The sequence below is a fragment of the Astyanax mexicanus genome, chromosome 7, assembly GCF_023375975.1.
Source record: "Astyanax mexicanus isolate ESR-SI-001 chromosome 7, AstMex3_surface, whole genome shotgun sequence".
NCBI classification, from domain to species: Eukaryota; Metazoa; Chordata; class Actinopteri; order Characiformes; family Acestrorhamphidae; genus Astyanax; species Astyanax mexicanus.
This window is the reverse complement of record NC_064414.1, coordinates 28,055,039-28,081,081: the sequence shown is the minus strand read 5'-3', so window position 1 is coordinate 28,081,081 and position 26,043 is coordinate 28,055,039. Positions and strand designations below refer to the sequence as shown.

Below are 26,043 nucleotides of genomic sequence, written 5' to 3'. Positions count from 1 at the left end.
CATCCCTAAACTAAACAAAAACTCTACTTTTGAATGACCAGACTGTCCAGTCTCTTTGTCACTGTTAAACAGTGTCTGTTTTTTCTGTGTCCATCCCGCTCTAATGTCCCCAATCCAGCAATCTGTATCTCAGCCCTGCCCCCTCACGCTGTTAGAAACAAAACTGTTCCTCAAATCCCTGACCTCTGACCTCTTAGCCCCTCCTGCACAGGGCTGCTCCGCTCACACTGTTCTGCTGCTGTCACACACTGCCCTGGTCATCCATCACCACCCTGACCCTGGAGGAAAATATACTTCAAAGAGCTTTATTTAAATTTTACAACGTGGGTCAGATCTGGCCTGCTGACTGGCACACATTCACAGCATTAATCACTGTCCAGAGCAGACCAGCTCATCAACCCTGACCGGGGCCTGGATGCCAGCAGGGCAGATAAAACACCATCATGCCAGCAGAAAACATGACATTACAGAAATAGTTCAGTCAAAATCAAATTTACAGTAATTTTTGTCAATCCTTCAATCAAGATTGGTGGTGTTTAAGATGGTTTAGTGTTTAAAGTAGTTCTAGCTGAAAGACGAATGTAATTAACAAATAATAGAGACTTCCACTACATATACAAATGTGCAAACACACACACAGCTTGTGCAGTTCCTGTAGAAGAGTGTTGCCAATAAAATAGGTAAACATGAACCTACACATATGTCCTACATCCTACTTCTTGACCACACTAATGCGCTCATTGTTAAAAGCAAAACAATCCTCATAGCATCACTCCATGATATAATAGAATGCATCCCCTAGACAGGAGGGGATAAACTTGTTTTTCAATACACTTGATTAGGGAAGTAAACAATGAATGAGCAAAGATCCAAAACTGTCTTCTCAGTGCTCAAAAGTGGGAAAACTGGAAAAGGTCTGCACAACATAACATTTCAGCATTGTCATCATAATGTGTACATATGCAATGTGTGCATTCGCAATGTTTGCATTCGCAATAATCACATTGCAGGATGTCCAATACTTTATATATATATTTATTTTTTTTTAAACTGTAATTTTTCCAGAGTTATCTAGCAGATGCACTTTATATTTACCCAATATTAGCAATGCACCGAATATTTGGCAACCAAAATTATGTAAAAGGACATATTAATTTATACCAAAGAAACAAAGAAATTACAAATATTTTTTCTTTGAGAAGGAAGATGAAAATACATTTATGCTATTTAATTAATGCAGTAGTTAAAAAAAGTAAAAAAAAAAAAAAAAAGTGCATTTCTACCCAGTATAAATGTATACAGTCTTGCATACAGAGTGTACATATAGTTCTGGTGAAATGTGGTAAAAATAAATAAACAAACAAACAAACAAACAAACAAATAAATGCAGGATACACACTGTTTAAAACATGGTCGCTCTTTTGCTTTTTTTTACATATGGGCTCACTCTCAGACCTTACCCAGACCTTTTATTAGGTATGTAAATTTGTGTTTTTACCTACAACTCTCCTACATAATGTCCAGAAATATTTTGGGTTACGGTGCATGTGTGGAAAAAAAAAAAACTTTTTTTAATTTCAGGAATAAATCTGAATTAACTGCTGCCGGAGCATGATGTATAAGCGTGTACAAGTGTTTATATGTCTTTTTTACTGCAGGTAATACATGATAAACAATATTATTAAAAATCATATCCTTACCTTGATCTGAGGGCAAAGCTTCAGCTCCTATTGGCTGAGGACACTCAGCAAAGGAGACTTTACACATTCCCAAAACACCACTGCTGACTCGACCTGCTCTTCATACACCTGTGAAAAAACATACATATACTGGAGGTTATGCTATGATAATACTCCTTTAAATAAGGAGCAAATTACTTTTGTCTTGAAGACAAAATAGTTGTTTATACAATGCAATGATGATACAAAAGTTAGGGATTTGTCAAAGTCTTTAGCTTAAACTGTTTAGCTAACATTCCACAAAATAATTTATACAGATTTATTTTAGGCCATATTTTTGCTGGTTTACTTGCTGGGATATTAAAAAGGTTCAAAGTGTTTAAAATATATTTTTGGGTGCTGAGACCTTTAAAGCTAAGCTAAGCTAAACAAAAAAATCTGTAATTCTAGAAAAAAAATATTTTAAACACAAACAAGCACTAGATGTTAATCTACACAGTTTTCGTTAGTAAAGTGCTTCTGTTTATTTACAGTAGTCTTAATAGTATTAGCATTAGCAGCTAACGGCTAGCGCTAGCCAGAGTTAGCGGCTAATGCCGCCCAGCAGAGTTACATTGAAGAACCCTCAGAGTTCCGGTAAGCCAGAGTAATATTAACTAGCGGTTCATCCCATGTAGCTTGTTTTAACACAGTAAATGTACAGACAACATTCCAATATACTTGTCTCTAAATGACAAAAAAGCTAGCGATTAGCAGAGTTAGCGGCTAATGCTGCTCCAGCAGTGCTAGTTGGGGTTAGCAACAGACTACATGTCTCACCTCTGAACGGGAAAATATCGGTTAGCGGGTAATGCTAACACTGCTCCAATCTCGAGTATCTGTGCTGGAGAACTAAACTGAAACTCCTGTATAACACTGTGTTTCATTGGAGTGGCTTTACTGCTACTTACAACCTGACTGGTTGAAATTCATACATAAGGAGCACTGATGATTTTTGGGGAAAATTAAAGGATTTTAAGAGCACTTTATACTGCAAAAAATACAGTACAATTATACAAACATTTAACTGGATATGCTGTCAACCCATATGTGGTTTCATTTACAGCTTTAGTAAAACTGAATGCAGAATTAATTCTAAGTTCTTTAATTAATACATTAATTATAAGCTCAATAATTAAACAGGAAAGTCAGCTCTGACCTGTTATTAATGATGAATAAATAAATATACATACTAATATCAAGATTAAAAAGATTACTCACTTCACAAGGTTAGGTCCACTGTGTGTTTGTGAAGACATGACAGCTTATCACTTGTTTAATCTGTCCTTTCAGCAAAGTGTAGACATTTTTGCACACCAGCAATGAGCAATATCAAGTGTCAAGGTCTATGACAGTGGAGATCAAAGCTGCAGAGCCATTCCCGATCTCATTGTCCTCATGCGGTCTTGTAAACATGTAAACTCTACACCTCATACACCTGCCTGCCACTATTAGCTGCACAGCGGCAAGGTGAAAAGGCTGTAATTAGGTTACAGAGGCGGCCTGATGAGGTCATGGCCGGGGAGAGGATGTGTGTGTGTGTGTGTGTGAATCAGCCCTCCTGAGGTTCAACTCTTCCCTGAGGACACAGAGCAGGAGTTGGCGTGAACACAGAGGGAGGGGCTGCTGGGTAAAGACTCGTTTTGCCCGGTCTAAGCTGTTACAGCTTTAAGCTCCTCAGCACATCTGTTCATCCGCCTGAGCGGAGGAGAGGAGGAGAACACTGCCCCCCACTGGACAAACACACTGTCCCTCACACTGTATCCTCTTCAGACTTTAAAAATAATTTAATTTTCATATGCTCTTCAATTCTTGTCTCTTAGAACTATTAAAACCTCCATGTGCATTTCAAAAATTTAACTACAACTCAGTAAAAATGCATAAATAAAATAATAAAAATGCACTGATATGAAAAATTCTGTACAAAACAGAGAACACAGGAGAACTCCTGTGTAAAATTTACTTTTGGTGTAGTAAAACATGATAATGAGTTACCTTTGCTGAATCCAGGCTTATCCAGGCTCAAACTAGCTCCACACCTTATTGGTAGAATCCAACCTGTAAACAGGTTGTAAACAGTTTTTTGTAATAAGCTTCTTGTGCACTTTTTAAGTTATTAGTGCCTTGTTTTAAATGTAAGGGCTCTCCGGATTCTACCACTTAGGTGTGGAGTTATGTTGAGCCTGAATAACGGTGTAAAAAAAAGTGTTTTATCTGCAGGGGGAAAAATTTGCCCCAAAGCGCACATTGTAAATAGTGCTGGGCAAAAAGCACAAAAAAATAAATTAAAGTTATTGATTACGTTATTGATTAACATTTTCAATATCCTGATAAACCAATATATCACAATACATTTACCTCAGAAGTTATGATCAACCCCTAAATTTATTTCAGCAGTGCTTTTTTTTATCACATACTTAACACAGCAGTGATATTTTAGTCATAGATTTACCTTAGTGGTAAAACATACGTCACATGAGTGTGTGGGTCTGCCACCATTGTTTAAAAAAATCCTAATATTAAAGGAAATAGGACTGCAATAGGACTTATTATATGACTTATAAATAAATTAGTCATTGTTCGGCCCTTTTACTTATTCAGACGAATGCCAAAAGTGTTTTTTTTTTTTTTTTTTAACCGTTTTCCGGCTGCTCTAAATAAGCCGCTGCTAAGCACTAGTGCAGCAGTAAACAGCAGCGCTAGAGGAGGCATGCAGGATCTTACATGGGTCAAAAGTTTAAAAAGTTTAAACAGTGCAGGCAGAAGTGCGATAATGCTACTATTTGAAACAAGTTATGACAAAGGTGTGAAAAAGGTCTGTTTATGTAAATCAGTATATTGGGCACAATATTAAAAACAGACTGCTTCACTGTAGGAGATGAACAGATGTAGGATCCATTAAAAAATCTGGTACATAAAAACAAACGATGGTTGTAAATGCAGATGAAATAACACTTTGCAGGAGAAAAATAAAAATAAATAGGATATATCATCTAAAGGCAGTTTAAGACATGTTTAAGATGGACACAAAGGTGTTTGGTGCGGTGTCAGACAGACAGACAGACAAATACACAAACCCACAAGTACAATCCCATCAGTGTCAACCTGAGCCTGCCTCTAGTATATGCGGGAATAAGCAGTTTAGCAGGCTAGCAGGAGGGACAGCTATGCTTTTATCAGTGAAAATGCTGCATGTAGCACAGTAGACCCATGTCTCTGTCTCAACCTGCTGTGCATTCAACACAAAACAAACACTGCCTGTTTGGGACTCTTTTTGGGGGTAAGAAGCTCTGCATTGTGTGTTTGATCTGTTTCCTTCAGTAGGGCAGAGCAGTGGGGTTCTTTTTTTGCTGCACAACTTATCCAGGTTTACACTGTTGGACACATTGTAACAAAACATGAATTTAAATGAATAGATGTCCAAAGTCTAAAACAAACAGACTTTCTAAAATTATTCTAAAATTAGAAATTAAGAAAGCTCCAAGAACCCTGAGGCATTCTGCTTGGCAATAATTTACTATAAATAAATAATTGCTGTAAATGATTTTATATTTAATGAAAGATTATCTTTGCTGTCCGTTAAAAATGTCTAAATGCAAAAATTTCTTTTCTAGCTTACACTATATATACAGCTCTTGAAAAGAGGAAGATAGAAGATCACAAGCCATCAAACCAAGCTGATCTGCTTGAATTTTTGCACCAGGAGTTGCATAGAGTTTTCCAAAAGCAGTGTGTAAGACTGGTGGAGGAGAATATGCGAAGATGCATGAAAACTGTGATTAAAAAACAGGGTTATTCCACCACATATTGATTTCTGAGCTTTTAAAACTTGTTATCTTTTTATTATTTGAGGTCTAAAAGCTCTAAATGCTCTAAATGACAATTTTTTTCGTTTGGAATTTGGGAGAAATGTTGTCCATAGTTTACAGAATAAAACAATGATGTTAATTTTACTTAAATATATACCTATAAATAGCAAAATCAGAGAAACTGATTCAGAAAATGAAGTGGTCTCTTAATTTTTTTTCCATAGCTGTATATTTAATCTGTATATATCTGATTTAAAGTCTATTTTTATATTATATGACAGATATTCCCAGGCTATTGAATAATGGTGAGAGCAGAGTTTGACAAGACAGCAGGAGCGTCTCTCAGTTTAACTCTGAGAACAGTCTCATCTGTTTTATGCTCGCACCTCTGAAAGTGGGTCACATCTCCATGAGCCGCCTGACTGCAGCATAGACACACACACACACACACACAGACATATACACACATATATGCTACTGTGCTGACACACGTGGAGGAGAGAGAGGACCACACGTGCCTGGTCCTGCCCTAAATCTACACATACAGATAAGAGAGAGAGAGAGAGAGAGAGAGAGAGAGAGAAAGAGAGTCAAGAAAGTTGGGTTGGAGAGACACAAAGCCCAGACAGCAGTACAATAAAAGTACACAGATTCTTAGATGCCCACACACGCTTTAGTTAATGTAAGATCAATTTGTGCTTATTCTTCTACTTTTGTTTACATTTTACTTTACTTTTTTTATAATTAGATTTTTTTTTATTATTTAAGAAATTAAAAAAAAAATCTGAGTAATTAATATACAGCTTTAAATATAATTACAGTGTTGTGTAATATTCTGTGGATACTAACTGCAACACAATCCCAAAACATGATAGAGCCACCAGCACATATGAGTCTTCGGGCCCTATCCCACACACTGCTGCAAGACATGTCTCTATGCTCTTTGCTATCTTTCACTCTGTCAGTCTATTTTCACACCTTGTGCCCATGCTGGTAAAATAGTGTCTAGGAATGACAAAAAAAAAGTAGAGTTTAGGAACAAATCTACACTAATATGCGTGGTGGTCTGGAAGTGAGGTGTGTTCAGGTGAAGTTCTGGCAGGGCTGAAGTTCTGCACCACTGACTGAAATGAACCTAGACAACAGTCAATCGTCAGAGGTGCCCCAAACACAAGGTAACTGCTTGGCCTGCATCATGGTTGAAAGCTGTGCACCTCAGTCCATCACAGTTTTGCACAGATATTTCCAGTTACAGCTGAATTCACGCCTTTAATCCCAGAAAAAACACTCTTTTTTTCCTTTAAAAAAAGCCATTTAAATGCCTGATTAAAGGGCCGATTACTGTTGTTTTGCTGTTTTTTCCTCGGATTTTGAGTGCTTGGTGCTGAGCTCTTGATTGGTCCGGACGCAAGACAGCATGCAGCCCTAAATTGTCTTTTTTTAATGTGTTACAAGCCTAAAATGCAGGAATAAATGTAAATGAGATCAAATAAAAGTCAAAGTGGAATAAACACTGTGTTAAGTTTACAGTCCCTGTGCTAAAAGATGCTGAAGAGGCTTCTTCACCCACATCAGTAACTGACAATAAATAAAAACCACACGTACACAGGCTTGGGTGCTCATCAAAGCGGGCCACCCAGGTGCAGCCGAAGCGACTGTTAAGGAATCAATCACAGCACTGCTGTCTGCAAACTGATCCAATACAGCCCATTGATTTTGCCATGACCTCACAGGCACCCAGCGAGACTCATTACATGCCAGTCCACTGGCACGTCCTCAGGCCTCTCGTTGCACTTCACTTACCACAGCCACTTCCACTGATCCACTCCTATTTCATCCTCTGAAGACACTCGGCTTCCTGCCGATAAGTAGAAGAACGCTGGAGCGCGGGGGGCATGCGGCTTCTCAGACAGACAGGTCTTCCTGCAGACACACAAAACAGAGAAACGTCTTTTAACCTTCAGCACTTGAACCAAGCACAGCTCTCACCCTGACCTAAATCTCAACCTGACCCTATTAACACTGCAGCCTTTCCCTCTCCTGCTTCACCAGAGCTTAAACATGAAACTGACCCACGCTGGAGTGACGAGAGGAGAAACCACTTCTCATACTGTATCTCACCCACTCAGTTCATCAGCCCATGATCATGATGATCGTGTTAATGATGATTAAGTGTGAGTTTAAAAATATATATTATTAAAATTGATCTTCATTTCAATGATCTTCTATCGATTCATATAAATTGAGGTAGGGCGATATTGTAAAAAATAACACTTTACATCAAGGGTACATTAATAAACAGTACTTACGACAGACTGTCTCAATTAATTATTAGTAATATTTAATAATGTCTTAACTAGTGTCAATTAGTAATTATTAGGGCTGGCAGCGTTAAAAAGCTAACAAAGCAATTAATTTGGAATCAGTAGCACGTTATTCGTTTTTTAAATGCAATTATTCACGCCCAACGTGCAGACTTTTTTTTCTAGAGCTGTTCGCTCATAAGAACGTGATCTCGTCTCTATCCGACCCTGCTATCAAATATACTTCTTTTTAATTGAGCTAAACTGCTGATAAGGCACAGTTTAATCTGATATATTAGCCAGATAATATACAGCTATCACCAAATACTGTCTCTGCTGTATCATGCTGTTTACACTCGTGGTATGTGCAGCATTCACTGTTCTGTTTACTACATTACTACGAACCATTAAAAACCTGCAGCTATGAAAAGGTCCTTTTATACTCAGCAAATTAAGTTCTAATTCAGAAATCCTTACAACCAAGCTGATATGTTTATAATAATGTGAATAAATGATTCCTCTATCCAATTTTTTTTATGCATTCTTTATTTCAGCGCTCACGTTGGCTTTACCCCCCTCAAATACACACGTACATACTGGTACTTTAACTTACACCGCTTATATAGAAATATAATTGCATTTTATATTTCTTCTATTCATTATTTTATTTGCATTAAACTATCCACTATAAAAACTTACATCTTAAGAAGAACAAGTTACAATGTTTATTACTGTTGTTATTAGTGGTATTTGTGAACCTTTTTTTAAAGTGCTACCAAAAAAGAGACTTTTTATTATTTTTTTTTAATTATTAAAATCAACTATGATTTTTTTATTGTAAATGTACCAAAAAAAGCATCAAACAGCACCATTTACAGCTATCAGATATGCAAACTATTGTTTCTGTCTCATTGTTTTTTTAGAGAGGCAAATCTGTGCAAACACAAAAAACATTAATTAAATTAAATATAAAAGTTACCCAGCACTAATATAAATCCAAGATCAATCTTTAAAATCTAAAATCTGTTTAAATATTTACCCCCATCAGCAACACACCATTAGCATCACACCGTTAGCATCGGCCTAACTCAGCATAATTACTATGGTATTAGCATCCCAATCGCAGCATTATTTAGCACTGCTATTTGAATTACAGCCATGCCAACTGCCAGCTTCTTCCAGCAACAATACCCTGGTCAGTGTCAAGCCGCATGTATATGAGAATCCTTCACCTCTAGAAAGTTATCATATAGGGTCAGTGCAGATTTTGTGCAGCCAGTGGTGGTCCAGCAAAACTAGGCCTGTCTGTTTTCTATTTTTGTTGTACACAATAAGATCTGTTGAATCAATATTAAAGTGGAAATCCGTATATTTTGTTTCTAAATTGAAAGCAGAAGCATTTCTCAGTGGAGAATGGATAAATTATTGTGTTTAAAGCTACCAGTGTGCTGGAACGACCATCCCTGCTAAGCCTAATATATACATTCTAAAAAATGGGGGTTGCTTTTCGCTTTTTGATGGGTCGCTTTTCTGGTCACATCATGCGTCTTTATGTACTTACGTCACATGTACAGCCTCTGAAAGAGGATCCGGCTCAGTTTTACTAAACGCGAGTGGCTGGTGGAGCAATGGAGACTTCAGAAGCAGAAACTCAGACCTCAGTAGGTCATTTACTCATAGCAAAAACAAAATGTGTAGTTGAATCAAAGTTTCTGACTGAGTGCGCTCTCTCTCTCTGACTGAACATAACCTGAAATTGGATTCATCTGCTCTGAAAAGAAACCGCATCACACCCTCCCAGTTTAAAATTATTCTTCCACCTGCTTGGTGCAATTACCCATTCTCACCAGAGAGGGCCCTAAATCCCCACAATTATGGACATCAGCTTTAAAGAAAAATCTAAACAAATGGCTCATGGAGTCGAATCAAATTGACACTTTGTGTCTGATTACATCTAATCTGAATTTAATTGATTTGGGATTAGCGAAATACCAGCCCCTAATGATGATGCTGCAAATGTGTCCAGGTTATAGCCATGGCACTGTTATTCATACTAAGATAAATCCTTTGTACTTTGGACATGACAGTGTGTTTGTGTGTGTGTGTGTGTGTGTTTATGTGTGTGTGTGTAGTAAAATTTGGCGTGGAAGTCTTGTGGGGACAGAGACAGGATTGCAGATCTGTGCCCATTTTAGCACAGAGAATCGGATTACCCTCCGACTCACACAGTCGTGTCTGAGAGCAGGATGGTTTTAGCATTTTAATTTTCATAAAAGAGCCGACCGAGCGACCCGTCCCGACCTCTACAGCAGTGCGATTTATCCACCACCCCTCCACCCTAATCACCTTCTCACCTCTTCCTCCATCTCTCTCTCCTCCTCTTCCTCTCCACTCAGCCACTCTCCTCAGTTTACATCTTTTTCTCTCCCTCTGTCCTCTGTCTCCCTCTCCTCTCCTCCACAATCTAATCAGTTGCACTCATCTCATTCTCTCGCTTTACATAAACCCATTCCACCGTGACCTGACCCCACTTTAATCTGCCCGTCATTATTTCAACTGCTATGTTTGGTTTCTGCCTAGGGGAGACAGTTAAAGTCCAGTTAAACCAGTGGTCTGTCAGTACCAGTCAAAAGTTTGGACACACCTTTTTATTCAATACTATTTTACTTGTTTCATACTGAAGTCATCCAGACTATGAAGGAACACATAATCATATAATCATGGAGTAAACAAACCAAAACACTCTATGAAGCATTTAGATGGCTCTTATCTTGGATGCTGTTAATTTGCAGTTTCTGAGGCTGGTAACTGATGAACTTATTTCACGCAACAGTGGTAATTGTTGATCTTTTTTTTTCTGGGGCGGTCCTGATGAGAGCCAGTTTCATCATTACATTTTCGATGGGTGCGACTGCACTTAAAAACACTTTCAAAGAAATAAATGGCCGCCTTTCCCTTTGTCACCTGCCATTGTAAATTCAGGGTAAGCAAGAGATGCCTATTTTAAAAAATCTAAAATGTGAAGCATATCCGCATATACTATTTTGTTTAACACTTTTTTTGTTTTCTAAATAATTAATGATAAAAAAACACTGAATTTAAGGTGTGTTCAAACTTTTGACTGGTACTGTATGATCAAAAAAGTGTCATGTAAAGCGTCACACGTAATAACCCAACCTAAAAAATACACTCTGATATAATGTGTAAAAATTGCCAGGCATAATCTGAGCCACTTGTCAGATGCGTGTCAGATGCCCAAAAACGACTTCATAGATCTTGTGGAGTTCATGCTTTAAAAGCTTAGATCTGCTGTGGGTGACCTTCTCAACATATATAGCAGGTGGTATTAATGATATGACTAATTGATGGGTATACACATATACAGTACACACTGACATATCAGAAGTCATGGAATAGCAGTATCAAAAATTGATCTTGAAGTTTTACCCCAGGGGATGTCTTAGGAAAAGGCCACACCTTTTAGTTATCTATAAGTTAGGAGATGTTATCTTGTCAGAGCGGTTAAACAGACAGGCAATTTCAATTTGCTTAGTTTAAGTGAAGCCTGATATTGGGTGCCAGATGAAAAGAATATTTCATAGTGCACTGACCATGACAGGAGGCCCCACACGCATAATCCTGCAGGTCAGTGCAGCAAAATGACAAAAGTCAAGAGATATAATACTAGCTCCTGTTTCATGATATGTCCCATGACCTGATGGCACCTTTTGCCTAGTTATAAGTAACACAAATTGTAATTACAAATGAATACAGTATAAATATAGAGTATGTAGGACTAGCAGGGAGTGAGGAACAAGGAAAAGCAAATAAGCAAAAGGAAATATACGGATATAAAAACAACCACAAATAATGATTTACTCCTGAACCAAACTAGCATCTGCTGTTTCCATTAAGGTGACATATGGTAGTCTTTTACAGTTTTCCTAATTGCTATCTGTGCGTTGTACTAATAAAGCTTTCTCTCTCCCTCTCTTTTCTTTTTCTCTTCCTCTCTCTTTCTCTCCCTCTCTTTCTCTCTCTCTCTCCCACATACACACAAACACCCACTTTCACCTGAGACCATATTTTAAATATATAACTTACAGAACAGGGGAATATTTCTTTTGAGTTTCCATATCGATAGCATTAAGCTATCACATTATTTTAAGTGTCAATAATCTGCTGTATCAGGTTAAGTAAGAGTCAGCTTTTGCTTCTGTTTGCGACTAAACATTCCCCTTATTCCACGATGAAGTGCTTTTAGGTAAAGGACAAAAGTAATGGATTTATGAGTGGGCAATTAATCACAAATTGATTAAAACCATCATCCAGAATATCTGACTGTTAATATTTTTCCCACTGTGAGTTTGTTCTTATTCTTCAATACAGTTTTTCAAGAATAAATTATGTTTAAGATCACTTGCTGGCTTTACTTGTTTGAAATTACATAATTATTTAGATTTTTTTTTTAACTCAAAGTAATAGCCCTAAACAGCCACCTTCCCATTTTTATGCTTTACAGGCCTGACACGCAAGAATAGGTGTATTACCATTTAAAATGAGGTTAAGCAGAAACAAAACATGAAAAATTTGTAGTATCTAGTGAAACATGATAACGAGTACCGCGCTTTTGGACGATGCTTACAACAGGCTAACAATGCTAGTGATAGGGGCATAGTGTTGCCCATACAAAAAAAAAAATCATGTTTAACTCAAAGCAACTTAAAGTAGCTCCACACTTCATTGGTAGAAGTCTGAGGACCCTGACATTTAAAACAAGGCACAGGTAGTTTATTAAAACACACTGTTTATATACACAGTATGTTCAGGTAGTTCTCCAGGTGCTGCCGTCTTGAAATTTAGATACTATAAGTCAATTGATGAGCATGATGAGCATTGCAAAATTAATTCCATGGAATTACATGAAATATATATATATATATATATATATATATATATATATATATATATATATATATACACAATATTTTATACTGCTAATGCACAATATTTTTTACTTCAGAAACGTTCTGTGAATGTAGTTTCTTATGGTAGTTAACATTTCTCCTACGTTCTACATTCAGATTCTTCTGGAGTGAAGTGAGGCCCCCGGTAAAGTTCATCAGAGGTTTCAAGGCACATCCAGAGCTCAGAGCACAGCAGTGAGAGACCTCCAACACTCTACATCCAGCCAGGAGACGACTGCTGCTTCAGCAGGACCACTCAGCACAAGCTGTGAGTTACGTAACACACAAACACCAACCAGGGCATTTTTCAAAGTTGCTATTAGCTGCTCACGCTTGGAGCTATTTATATGTTCTGCGGCGGTAAAGATGCACCACAAATAGATCCAGTTCCAGTTCTCAGCTTCAGAATCCTGCAGATCATCATTAGGTGAAAATCTGTGACTCTCCACAATTTTTTCTGCTGCTAACGAGGTTTTCAGAGTACAGCCGTCTAGCTGCCGCCTGTCCTCGTTTCCTCTGCTTGTGTTGTGTGTGTGTGTGAAGAGATACATAAAACATGATTCACTACTTCAGTTTCTGACTTCTGTTCAAAGGGGATTTGGTTGGAGACAGTGTAGCTTTTCTGCCAGGAAAAAACTAATGGAGCAAAGGAACATCATCAGATTGACTGAGTAAAGAACAGCTTTAAGAGCCTGAATAAAGAGCATGCAGTCACCACAGCTCTGCTAATGCAGTGCTTCTGTAAACACACTGGAGCTGCTTTTAAGAAACAGACAGAGAACATGACCAGAACTAAAAGGTCTAAGCAGAACTTCTGCTTCATGCCACCAGGGGGAGGGCTAGTGAGGACAGAGGCTTGTGCTCCTAAAACACTTTTCATGCTCTCACCAGAGAAAGAGAAAGGGAGGACTGGAGAAGTGTATGGAGTTTTACCCTCATCTGGGTCAACTCTGTTCTGACTGTATTATTAAAAACATCATGATGCATGTAATTAACTGCATAGTTCCAGTTAATAGTCATGGAAATGTGAGAAAATCTTGCACTTAACTTAATGAACAATGTAAAAAAAATATATATATATTAGGCTATAAAGGTTGCACAATATATTGTTTCAACACAAAAGTTTTTTTTTTTTTACTTTTTTGCTGCTTCATATATATATATATATATGTGTATATATATATATATATATATATATATATATATATATATATATATATATATACGTATATATATATACGTATATATATATATGCGTTATATATATAAACTTTTCTTATTTCCCATGCCATATTCACCAAAGAATATATATATAAAAACACAATTACATTTATTTGCCTCCAATATTGGACCCACAGAGTGCATTAATAATATTACCGTATTTTTCGGACTATAAGGCGCACCGTATTATAAGACGCACTATCAAAGAACGCCTATTTTCTGCTATTTTTCCATACATAGGGCGCATCGCATTATAAGGCGCGTTAAGTGACACTAGAAAGGGTGCCTATATCAAAGTGAACAGGGGTGGCGCCATGTTTCCCTTCCCCCACCGGGGGTGGTCGCTTGCCGGTGGAGCGTCTCAGTATATATAAATCTAGCTCTTTCAAAGTCAAACGAGTGCTGGATATTTATCTACACAGATTCCTCTCCTGAAAACTGTTTATTTGGGTGAGTAACGTGCTTCAGTTTATTTACAGTAAGCTTAGATTTCCAGATGTCCACTAAGGCTTGCTGCACCAGCGTTAGCATAGCTATCCGCTAGCACGCTAGCTAGTCACCTAAACTAGTAAAGTTAACCCAAACTTAAACGACAGCGTTACACTGAGTAATCCTGCGTGTTCTGGTAAGACAGTGAGATATTAGCTAGCGATTCGTCCCCCGTAGCTTGTTTTAACACTGTAAACAAGCAGATTACAGGCTGATAAAACTCACCTCTGAGAGAGTTAGCGCTTAGCATCTAGCTAATGCTAGCCAGGCAAAGCAGCACAGACTTACAGGCCGATAACTCACCTCTGAACGGTGAACGCTTAGCGATTAGCATCTAACTCTAATAATACTGCTCCAGCAGTATTAAAAGTGCTAAATTTAGAAAATACTGATCTCTGAACAGTGAAAAAGCTAGCTAGCTAAGCGGTTAGCATCTAGCTAATGCTATTGCTGCTCTGCACGGAGTGTGTGTTTACTGCTCCTTACACCTGACGGGTAAAATTTAGATAATACTGATCTCTGAACAGTGAATAAGCTAGCTAATGCTATTTGCTGCTCCAGCCTCGGAGCTGCACGGCTCTGGACTCTGTATAGCACTGAAACTCTGTATAACGCTGCACGGAGTGTGTGTTTACTGCTCCTTACAAGCTGACGAGTAAAATTGAGATAATACTGATCTCAGTGAATAAGCTAGCTAGCTTAGCGGTTAGCATCTAGCTAATGCTATTGCTGCTCAGCCTCTGAGCTGCACGGCTCTGGACTCTGTATAGCACTGAAACTCTCTATAACGCTGCACGGAGTGTGTGTTTACTGCTCCTTACAACCTGACGAGTAAAATCCATACAAAAGGCGCACCGTATTATAAGACGCACTGTCAATTTTTGTGAAAATTAAAAGTTTTTAAGTGCGCCTTATAGTCCGAAAAATACGGTATATATGGTTAATCATTGAATTCTTGTAAAAGTTTCTGTACTTTCTTATATTGTAATACAAATTGCACAACAGCATATTTATATATATGTCAGTTATCAAATATTGTGCCTTATAAGGTATTACAACCTAATAATACATTCCCAATAATAAATAATACAGCTAATTAAATATACATTTTTGGTGCACTTACTGTGCACTTAAAATTCTTTCTTATAATTCAGTGCACCTTATTTATAAATTCTACCAGTCAGGTTGTAAGGAGCAGTAAAGGCACTCTGAAGTGCAGCGTTATACAGGAGTTTCAGTGAGGTTTCTCCAGCATCGAGACTGCAGCAGTATTAGCACTAGCCGCTAACCGCACTGCTAGCTCTTTCTGCGTTCTGAGGTGAGTATATCAGACTGTAGTCTGCAAGTTTACCGTGTTAAAACAAGCTACATGGGACAAACCACTAGCTGATAGTGCCCTGGCTTACTGGAACACTCAGGGCTCCTCAGTGTAGTGCTGTCGGGCGGCATTTACTAAGCTAAGCGCTGCTAACCTTGGCTAGCTCTGCTGCTAACTGTAGCCGAAACTGTGGCTCACTGTAAATAAATGGAAGCGCTCTTTACTCAACCTAAACAGTTTTCAGGAGAGAAATCTGTGTAGATTTACATCCAGTGCTTATTTGACTTTTTTTTTTAAATTACAGTTTTTTTTGCTTAGGCATGTGAGAATTAGAAGGTAAACATGACAAAATCCCTGTTCTTACTATTGTCACTTAAAATGCACCTTATAATTCTGTCTTTTTGGTGTGCCTTGTAGTTTGTAAAATACGCTAAATGATATTATATTAACAATTTATCATAATATTAGGCACATTATTACATTATTTGCCTTTATTACAGTTTCATCACATTTCTGTGTGGGTGTGAAATTACTTAAAAAGTAACTTATATTTTACTAATATTTTTGTCTTTAACATCTTGTTTCAACTCATGAAATGATGGGCAATTGGATGAGGACATGTCTGGGTTTTGAGCGTGGGAGTGTGTGGAAACACACTGAACATGCAAATACTGTCTGCTTAAAATACACACTCATACAAGGTGCGGAGCTGTATTATTATTATTTATACAAACAAACGAAAACATCAGATCAGTATCAGTACCTGCTGATGTAACTTAGTATCAGTATTAAAGGACGGATGGATGATATATTATTGGAATATGCTGTCTATCACTACTGTTGTCAGACTTGGAATGTTTCTCTAATAAGACACATTTTACATTAAATCTCTTTAATCCTTTATAATCTGCTCTTGTTGTTATATTATATTTCAACTTTCATTTACATCCAGTATGACATCCTTTTCCAGTGTGGAACCCTCAAACCAGTGATCTCAGATAATTGAAGCTATAGAGTACCAATCAAAAGTTTGGACACACCTTAAATTAATTTTTATTCCGAACTATATAAAACTATTTGGAATTATTTAGTACACAAAAACGTGTTAAATGAACCAGAATATGTTTTATATTTTAGATTCTTTAGTCGGCACCTCTTGCATAGATGACAGCTTTGCACATCTTGGCATTTTTGTCTCAGTCAGCTTTATGAGGTAGTCAGGTGGAACGGATTTCAGTTAACAGCTGTGCCTCATCAAAAGTTTATTATTTAAATTTCTTGTGTTTGAGAGCATCAGTTGTGGTTTGTATAGGTAAGGCCAATTTTTAATTCTGCGTCAAACCTAGTGCTTTGAAAGGTACACATAGGCTACGCCATAGGTTCGACGCTGAAGTACAAACTGGTCTGTAGAGTTTGTATACAGCAAAAAGCCCTATTTGAATAATGTTCTACTCCAGATTAAAGAAAAAGTATTAAATAAAGAAAAAAAATACTTTAAGGAGTTAAGGTCAATCCGCAAAATTTCAAGAACTTTGAAAGTGCAGTTGCAAAGATCATCAGAAATCTTATGATGAAACTGGCTCTCATCAGGACTTGCCTTAGAAAAGGAAAACCTAGCAAAATTCATCAGAAATCAAAAGTTCATCAGATTTAACAGCTTAGAAACTGCAAGTTAACAGCAACCCATAGAAGAGCCACCTAAAAGCTTTTAACACATTATTTTGGTTTGTTTAGGACTTTTAAGTTTACTACATGATTCCTTATTTTCCTTTATAGACTTCAACATTAGTTTACAATGTGGAAAAGTTTATATATATAGTGAATGAGGAAGTGTGTCCAGACATTTGACTGGTACTGTATATCTCGCATTTGAGTTTACGTGCTTGATGCAGTAACTCACGGATGCTGTGGTTTCATAGAACAGGAGTATGACTCCTATTACTACAAAAGAACAGTATGTTTCTCCAGAAGAACATATTTCACCCTTTTATATGACTGTTTATATCTTTATTTATACCCCCCCCCCCCCATCTCAGCACAGTAAAGTTTGGGCAGTGGAGTACAGGTGCTAGCTGCTACGCCTGAGTCTGCCAGTGCAGAGAGGAAAAAGGATGCAGGGTCAAGGAGGCCTGTCAGCTTCGCCCCTGCAGGGCCCCCGAGGCTTTCACACACACATCCCTTTTAGCTGCCCTCCAACATCTTGTTTTGTGCTGCGTTGCGGGCGCTTTGCTTGCTGTGTGTATGGGTGTGAGTGTGAGAGCGGGTGAGAGAGGCGGTATGGAGAAAGCTGCTTTGTTATGCATACCCTGAGACACTCGGCTCATTTTTCTCTCCGGCTCCTGCCCACTGGATACAGGCACTTCGTTTTTTTTTTGTGAAAAAGTCTTGGAATGTGAGAGACTCCGAAAGAGCAGCTGCTGATGGCGTCCCTGCCTGCCAGGCAGCCCTCAGCTCATTCTCTTTCCCTCTCTCTCGGTTTCTCTCTCTCGGTTTCTCTCTCTCTTTCTTTCTTCTCAAACTCTGCATCATTTAAGCTCAATCCCTCGCCCTCTTAAAGTTTACCCCTCCTTTCTTTTTTCCTCTCTTGAACTCTTGAGCTCAAAGGTAGGGGAAGTGAGCTTCTCACAGCTGCAGTCGCCTCGGGGTAAAAACATAGAGACAAGACAGACAGGACTGAACTCTAAAGAGCTGGAAACACGCAACTGTAGCATCATCACAGCCTACCAGCAGGAATCCGACATGCTGTGAACTTCAGTTTTTGAAGCGTGTCATCAGACCTCTTTAAAAGCCAGTCAGAAAACCAAAAATAGCACATGATAAAGTAGGGATAATAGAGATGTGCAAAATATTAAATTAAATTATGAATAAGAAAGAAAATGTTTAAAAGCACTTAGTTTTAAGTAAAGGTTTTGCTGTTCTAACATCTCCATGTTCGCAGTAGCTCTTGTATCAGCGGAATTAGCAGCATTGTGTCTGCTCAGTCAGGTAATCCACAGAAGCTGTTGTGGCCAGAAAAACTTCTGGGGAAACCTACCTAAAAGCCTAAAAGCCTTTATTTTTCCCAAAAATTGTCAGTGCACCTAATAATCCCGAGTTTTAGTGTAGTTTTCCAGCAGTATTAGCATTAGCTCCTGGCCGTCCAGAGGTCAGTATTATCAGCCTGTAGCCTGCTGCTAACCCCGGCTAGCACTGTTGGAGTAGCATTAGCCGCTAACCATGCTAAGCATTCCAGAGGTGAAATTAAAACTGATATAACGGATGACCCAAATACCAAAGACATAAATATCAGGTTCTCAGCTCAACCAGCAAGACAGAGCCTGTTCCACATAAACATTCACACACACATGCAGGATCAAGGGAATTACCTACAATCTGACTCCCACATGATGATAACAGAAAGCAAAGCCAGAGCATCAAAGCATACAGTTACTGTACCTCAGCCTGTCCCAAGCTCCATTCTACTGGCATTTATTAGAAGGTCAGAGCAAACTGCCCTCAGGTTATTTCAGATTTAGAGTCAAGTTTCCAAGATTGTAATCTGTATCGATATTACCAAATAAATGGTTTGCAAATTTAGCTCTTTACCAGCTTAGGTGCTTAACCAGAATGACCATGCAGGACCATGCAAGTAAAATGAAACATGCTGGTCAAACAATAATGTTGCCCATGCAAAGAAATCACTATTTCTATACCAATAACATGGCCAAAATAGCTTATTGTTAGAATTCTGAGGGCCCTGAAATTTAAAACAAGGCACTTAGAAATTTTAAAGTGAACAGGTAGTTTATTACAAAAGACTGTCTATACACACACTACTTTAATAAAATTCTCTGTGTGCCTCCATCTTGAATTAAGTAAAGTTCATTGAAGAGCACAAACGAATATGTAGCATAGCAAAATAAATTTGGTCTAAATGCATGACTTAAAAAAAAATATGAATGCATTTCCACTGAATAAAATTCAAAATGTAAGGTGTAATGTAATGTAAAGTGTGGAGGTACTTTGAGCTTGTTAATGGTGTAAAAACAGCGATTTCTTTGCATGGGCAACACTATGTCCCTATCGCTAGCACTGTAGCCCTGTAGGGAGCATGGGCTAAAAGCCTGTATTTCAGAATGCTGGGGACGAACAAAAGGTGGCTTTTCGACAAAAGTTTCTACTCATTATCTTGTTTTATTACACCAAGACCATTTCACAACGGATTTCTCATTTTTTAATGTTTAGACTCCTTTAGGCTGGGACCAGTTTTATCCTAAAACAATGCGTAACTCTGATTGGGTTCCGTTTAGTTGTTAGAAATAAAGATCAGCAGTGGCTTCTTTTTACTGAAAAAGACACGATAACAATGCAATGGATGCAATAGAATTAAAGTACAGATGATTTTTCCCCAATTTAACACACTTTTGAAAGGTCTACAGGAATATCTATTATATCCATCTATTATTATCTCAGTAAATATGTGTATAGACATATACTTAAAAAGAAAATGGCACACTGATGCCAAAGCACTGTGCTGATCACTCTTAATAAGATGCGCCATCAAACAATCAGACAGTGCTGAGCTTATTTAATCATGTCAACATTAATGAGGAAGAGTGAGACTGTGAGAATGAAGATGAAAAGAGTCCCCCAGACTGAAATCAGGGACAGAACTGGTGCCAGACAGGCGTGGTGAAGAGCAGTTAGAGGCTCTAGTGGTGTGTCCTGCACCCCACTGCACAGTACGCCTGTTCCAGAGCAGCCTGCCAACACTGAACAATCGAAGCCTTGTAGAATCCGCTGCCAGCTCAGTGAATCGTCCAGCCCCTTCTCAGCTGTCCAGCAGGTAATGACTTAATGTGTACCGGACTGGAGGCCCAGCCTTACCGCGCTCTCACTAAGAACTGGGGCCAAGTCTGGCCAGGCTTCACCACTCTGACTAAGAAAGCTGGCTCAGGGTCATGAAATAAAATCCTCATCAAAGTCTGTCAATCTGAGCCTTCTGTTGAAATTCATGAACCCCCTGTCCCAGACCTCTCCTGTCTTTCCACTGCAAGGGCGTTTTCCCACAGCCCTGAACCAGTCTTCAGGTCCAGGGTGAGGTTGGCTAACCCAGAGGAGGAATCACATGTTCCGACCCCGGGAGACCCGTTCTGCTGAAACTGCAGAGAAAACACTCCAATAAAACCCAAGAAACAAAAACCTTATGCAACAAATTCTTTCATTCTTTGAAACAACTATATATAACAAAAACACACACTCAGCAAACGTCCCTCAGAGGACTTGGAGAACTACAGTCGTAGAAGAACACTCGGTACTTCATTTTACTGAAGACAGAAAAAACAGCAACTTAGTCCAATATCAACATTTTTAAACACCTAAACCAAAGAAAGGCCTTCAAATAAACTGTGGAGTACTGTACACAATGAATGACACTAAAACAAATGATGAGCCTGTATAAATACTGTAAGTAACGCAGAACGTCTGCAAAAAACAGTGTGTACTCTCCTGGGGCTTTAAGCCTACATAGCCAGACCGCTTGCTGTAACCAGCTGTCATTCACCTCATGTACAGAAAAGATTAATATCACTGATACATATTTTAAAAAATTGTAATAAAAAGAATACAGTAGATATAATAAAAAATGTTTGGGAATAAAACTGTTTACATTAGTGGACAATACATTAACCCACATACCCTTCTGAAGATAAAAAGTGCTTTAGGAGAACAGATTTTGATCATGCTATAGAAAAAACATGTTTGGTTCCATAAAGAACTATGATTGTAATGTTGAAAGTGTGTTGTGAGTGTGAAGAACCCTAGTAAACTGGTAAATCAATCAAATGATTGACAAAGAACTAAAACAATAATAAAAAAAAAACTTTCAAGTCAAAAGATGAAAGAACGAAAATCAGCCAATAATTCTTTTTAATATGTCCGATATTTTAAACTGATACTTGTTTATGCATTTATTTTACCACAGTTAGTTCTGACCCTGCAATGTGATTGGCTTAGAGGCGTTCTGGGAGTCGATAAACCACTGTTACTGAAGCTCTCCATGTATTAGCCATACATGTAAGTACATACAGGTAACCTAGCAATGATGAAGGGCTTACCAGCCAAACAGCACAGCTACAACCAGAGCAGCAATGGAACTATTTTAACTACAGTAACTAATTACTGTATTATTTACAGTTAGGTTACACAGAAAATAACTGTTAAATGATGTTTCATTATAAAACTGAAGTAACTGCAATGACTATCTCTGCTGCCATTTTTTTTCTTTTTTATTCTTTCTTTATTTTGAATCATATATCAATATGACAGAACTTTTCTTAAACATGTTACAGTGTTGTGGATTACCTTACCATGTGATTCATCTTTAACATTTGTATTCAACAGTCAAAGCCAAGAAAGAAAATAACAAAATAAAGAGAGAGATGAAGACAAACAAATAGGACATGGGGTGCGGTTGAAAGTTACACAAAGCATGGGCATTTCTGAGAAATATACTTTTTCCACTTCTTCCAAATTCCTTCAAATGTATCATTCTGAAACCTAAAAGAGAATGTTATTCTTTACATTATATATATATTTTGTGAATTATATCATACCAAATTCCTAACAGATGGTGTTTTAGGCTTAAGCCATTTCTTCGTGATTGCTTTCCTCACAGCTACACTAAATACCAAATAAATACTTTATTTGAGTGCTTGCTGATGTTGAATGTAGAAGCCCCCAAAACATTATTTCCAATAAAAAGTAAGTTCTGGCCAGAATATGATTTCTAGCTCTGTATAGATCTTACTCCAGAAAGTCTTCAGCCCAAAACAAACAAAAAAACAAGTGATTGGCTTCCTGCCCTTGTAAAGCAGGCACTGCTTGTCCTTTTTCGTGTTCGTTTAGTGATGCGTTTACCATTTCCTTTGTCAGACAGGGTTAGGATGATGCCTGCCTGCATCTCTCTCTGTCTCTTTCTTTCTCTCTTTCTCTCTTTCTCTCTTTCTCTCTTTCTCTCTTTCTCTCTTTCTCTCTCTCTCTCTCTCTCTCTCTCTCTCTCTCTCTCTCTCTCTCTCTCTCGCTTTCTCTCTCTCTCTCGCTTTCTCTCTCTCTCTCTCTCTCTCTCTCTCTCTCTCTCTCTCTCTCTCTCTCTCTCTGTCTCTTTCTCTCTCCTCTCCTCTCCTGCTTTGCTATGGTGCTCAGGGCAGCGAACAAACAAACTGATGAAGTCATCTGACTGGGTCTCCTCAGGGAGGCCTTCAGTTACCTAATAAAGTATGAGGAAAGAAGCTGTGTGTGTGTGTGTGTGTGTGTGTGTGTGTGTGTGTGTGTGTGTGTGTGTGTGTTTGCGCATGAGCACATGTGTGTTCCACTGGGACCCAGTTAATAGCCAGTGGCCAATGTACAGCAGTCCTCCATGCATGAAGAGCTCTGAGGGTTTGCATGTGAGAGTGTGAGAGGAGAACACACAGCGCATGCTCTAATAAACCAGAGGCCTGCGTTACTGTTCACCATCACTACAACACAGCTGAAATCACCATTACCTCAGCAGCACATCTGCTCACACACACACACACACACACACACACACACACACACACACAGCGCAGAACTGTGACCAGGCAATAACACACACCACTACTACCAATCAAAAATGATAGTGATAAATGATATCATTGTCATTTTAAAACGCTTTTATGTCACGGTTATAATGATATTAATCCTTTAATTACACACAATTATACATTATACATATTATACAATTTTACTAAGAAAATGTCAACGTACTATTTGGAATATAAATATAACATCGGTACATGCTGACCTGTAACAAGATAACCTAATGATAAAGTAGCATTCAATAGAAACAATGTGGCATGCTGTTTTTGTTCATAATGTTTAAGACTGAAGAACCTGGTGATACAATATGTTTCATGATACAGGGGTTACGATTCAGTATTTTGCAATATATTGTAATACAGTGAGAAAGACAATACATTGCCATTTCGATTAATTCGATATTTTAAAATGTAATTTTAACTTATTTATTCTGTGTTTTTTAGAAGTGATACAGTATTGAAAGGAAAGGAAAACTGTGATTCTTTAAACAAATATATATATATTTCAAAGTCAAATGAGTGCTGGATGTTAATCTACACAGATTTCTGAAAACTGTTTATTTGGGTGAGTAAAGCACTTCCGTTTATTTACAGTAAGTTTAGAATTCCAGTATTTTGTCCAAGCATGAGCTCCAGCCCCGGTTAGCAGCACTAGCCAGCCATGGCTAGCGCTAGTAAATGCCGCCAGTTACAGTTCACATGCCTGTGAGCAGAAAGTATTAATAACAAACGACCCTATTAAGCATTGCTGTGTGACAAACGGCACTCAAGTATCCAACCCACAATAGAACAGAGCGCGAGGGAGTGAAAGAGAAAGCCAACATGACGCTCAAGTAGCTTAGTGTGACCACTATCTACAGAACACTGCTGCCGCTAGTCCAGAATGTTATGAAATGCCATGAAATTACAAGTATGATGCTTTGTAGAGGGCTTTTAATTAAAAAATTAATTAAACTTCTACAGGAAGTGGAGACCTCACTTATTTGACCTACCCCTCCTCCTATCTCTATAGAGATCTAAGAATTCTACATGGCTAAGGCCATTTTATATACACTCATTGAGACTAATGTTTCGTGAGATACACATTTAGAAGTAGAGTGTAACAAACATGTAACACAACATGCCATATTTCTCTGTCATGCTAGGGCAGTACTCAGACACTCGCAAAAGCCAATAAAGATATACTTTTTTAGATGAAGTATCAGAGAACAGGTTAGTCAAGACGAGCAAGGTCAACCCCCGTAAAAAGCAGCAATGAGGGATAAACATACCCTAAACGAAACACAGTCTAAAGGTCAAACACAGCAAGGCAGTATCAGAGGACAGGCAAAAATCAGGGTCAGAGAAAACAAACAAGAGAACAAAAAAAAACAAAAATGGAAAAGCGCTTCATACGGTGATAAATACGTCAATACTCGGTGAAGAGTGTGAGCGCTTAAGAGTGATTAGTACTCTGGAGAAAGACTTCCTGTTGTGTATGTGTCAGTGTTGGGCCCGTTACTTTGAAAAAGTAATTAGTTATAGTTACTAGTTACTTCTCCAAAAAAGTAACTGAGTTACTGAGTTACTCCACTATAAAAGTAACTAGTTACCAGTAAAAGTAACTATTGCGTTACTTTTGTGTTACTCGCCCACGTAACCCACACGCCCCAACCCCCGGCCCCCATTTTCTCAGAGCGTGTTTCATAAGCCAGATAAATAGAGTGCACGACAGCAAAGACAACAATCATTGCTTAGGCGGTTATATCATCCTCCCCTCCCTTGTGACTCACACACACAACGCGCACACACACCTGCGCCTTTGTCTGTATGCGCAAAGTAAAAAAAAAAAAGTTAATTGAGCGACTAAAGAAACGTGCAGTAACGGGGTGTCGGACATGGTAAAGGCGTTATAGTGACTATAATTAGTTTGATTAGTTAGATTACTCGTTACTGAGGTAGTGTGGTCTACAGACAGGAGATCGCAGGCAGAGCTAAGTGTGGGAGAGACAGAAGCACTTGCTGCGCCAGGCATGACATTTTCAATATGGAAATGTAGAGGTTCTTATTGATTTCCTGCAATAATCTAGCCTATGCACTATTTTTTTAATCAGCGATAGGTCTGGCGGTGCGGCTGCCAATGGCACAGTATCTATGTCGTAAAGGCAAGCCCTTGAGATAGTAGCAGTATACAGATGAGCATTGTCCTGCTGGAAAAGCGCAACAGGTTTTGCGTTCAGAAACGGTAAGGCCACTGGTTGGTTTTTTAGACCTTTTTAACATAGCATTGGGTGATCAAAGGTGATTTGGTATCATTTTAAATATTTGTTTAATATTGTTTAAATTTTTATGACTTTTTAATATTTTTGATACTGGCTTCCTATAATAGACCTGTAATGCTTTGGATATACTGGTGGATTCACACAATGATCGATTTATGGCCCTTATATATGAGGAATTTTGTATATTCATATTATTCAAACTTCTATATTGTTGCTTTACCTCTATCTCAGTCACTTATTAGCTCTGTTTATCATACTGGACATTTATGAAATGTCTTCATTCTCTTTTACATCTTCCTTTCATTCTACCAGTCACTTAAAAAGCTAATGCAGTTGTGGAGCACTGGCATCACATTACA

The 26,043-nt window shown here is 38.2% G+C and overlaps 1 protein-coding gene across 4 annotated transcripts in view; it reads right to left on the bottom strand.

The window, feature by feature from the left end:
- Window positions 1–26,043, bottom strand: part of lzts2a (leucine zipper, putative tumor suppressor 2a) — a 118,484-nt gene that overhangs the window by 51,998 nt on the left and 40,443 nt on the right. For 2 of the 4 annotated variants that reach the window (XM_007237744.4, XM_049481766.1), the window contains exons 2-3: window positions 7,331–7,450; window positions 1,701–1,808 (exon numbers count right to left, since the gene is read on the bottom strand). The gene's annotated coding sequence lies outside the window, so the exon portion shown is untranslated. Of the gene's footprint in view, window positions 1–190; window positions 279–1,700; window positions 1,809–2,939; window positions 3,229–7,330; window positions 7,451–26,043 lie in introns of those variants that run through there. The other 2 variants (XM_049481767.1, XM_007237746.4) reach the window with 2 other exon arrangements.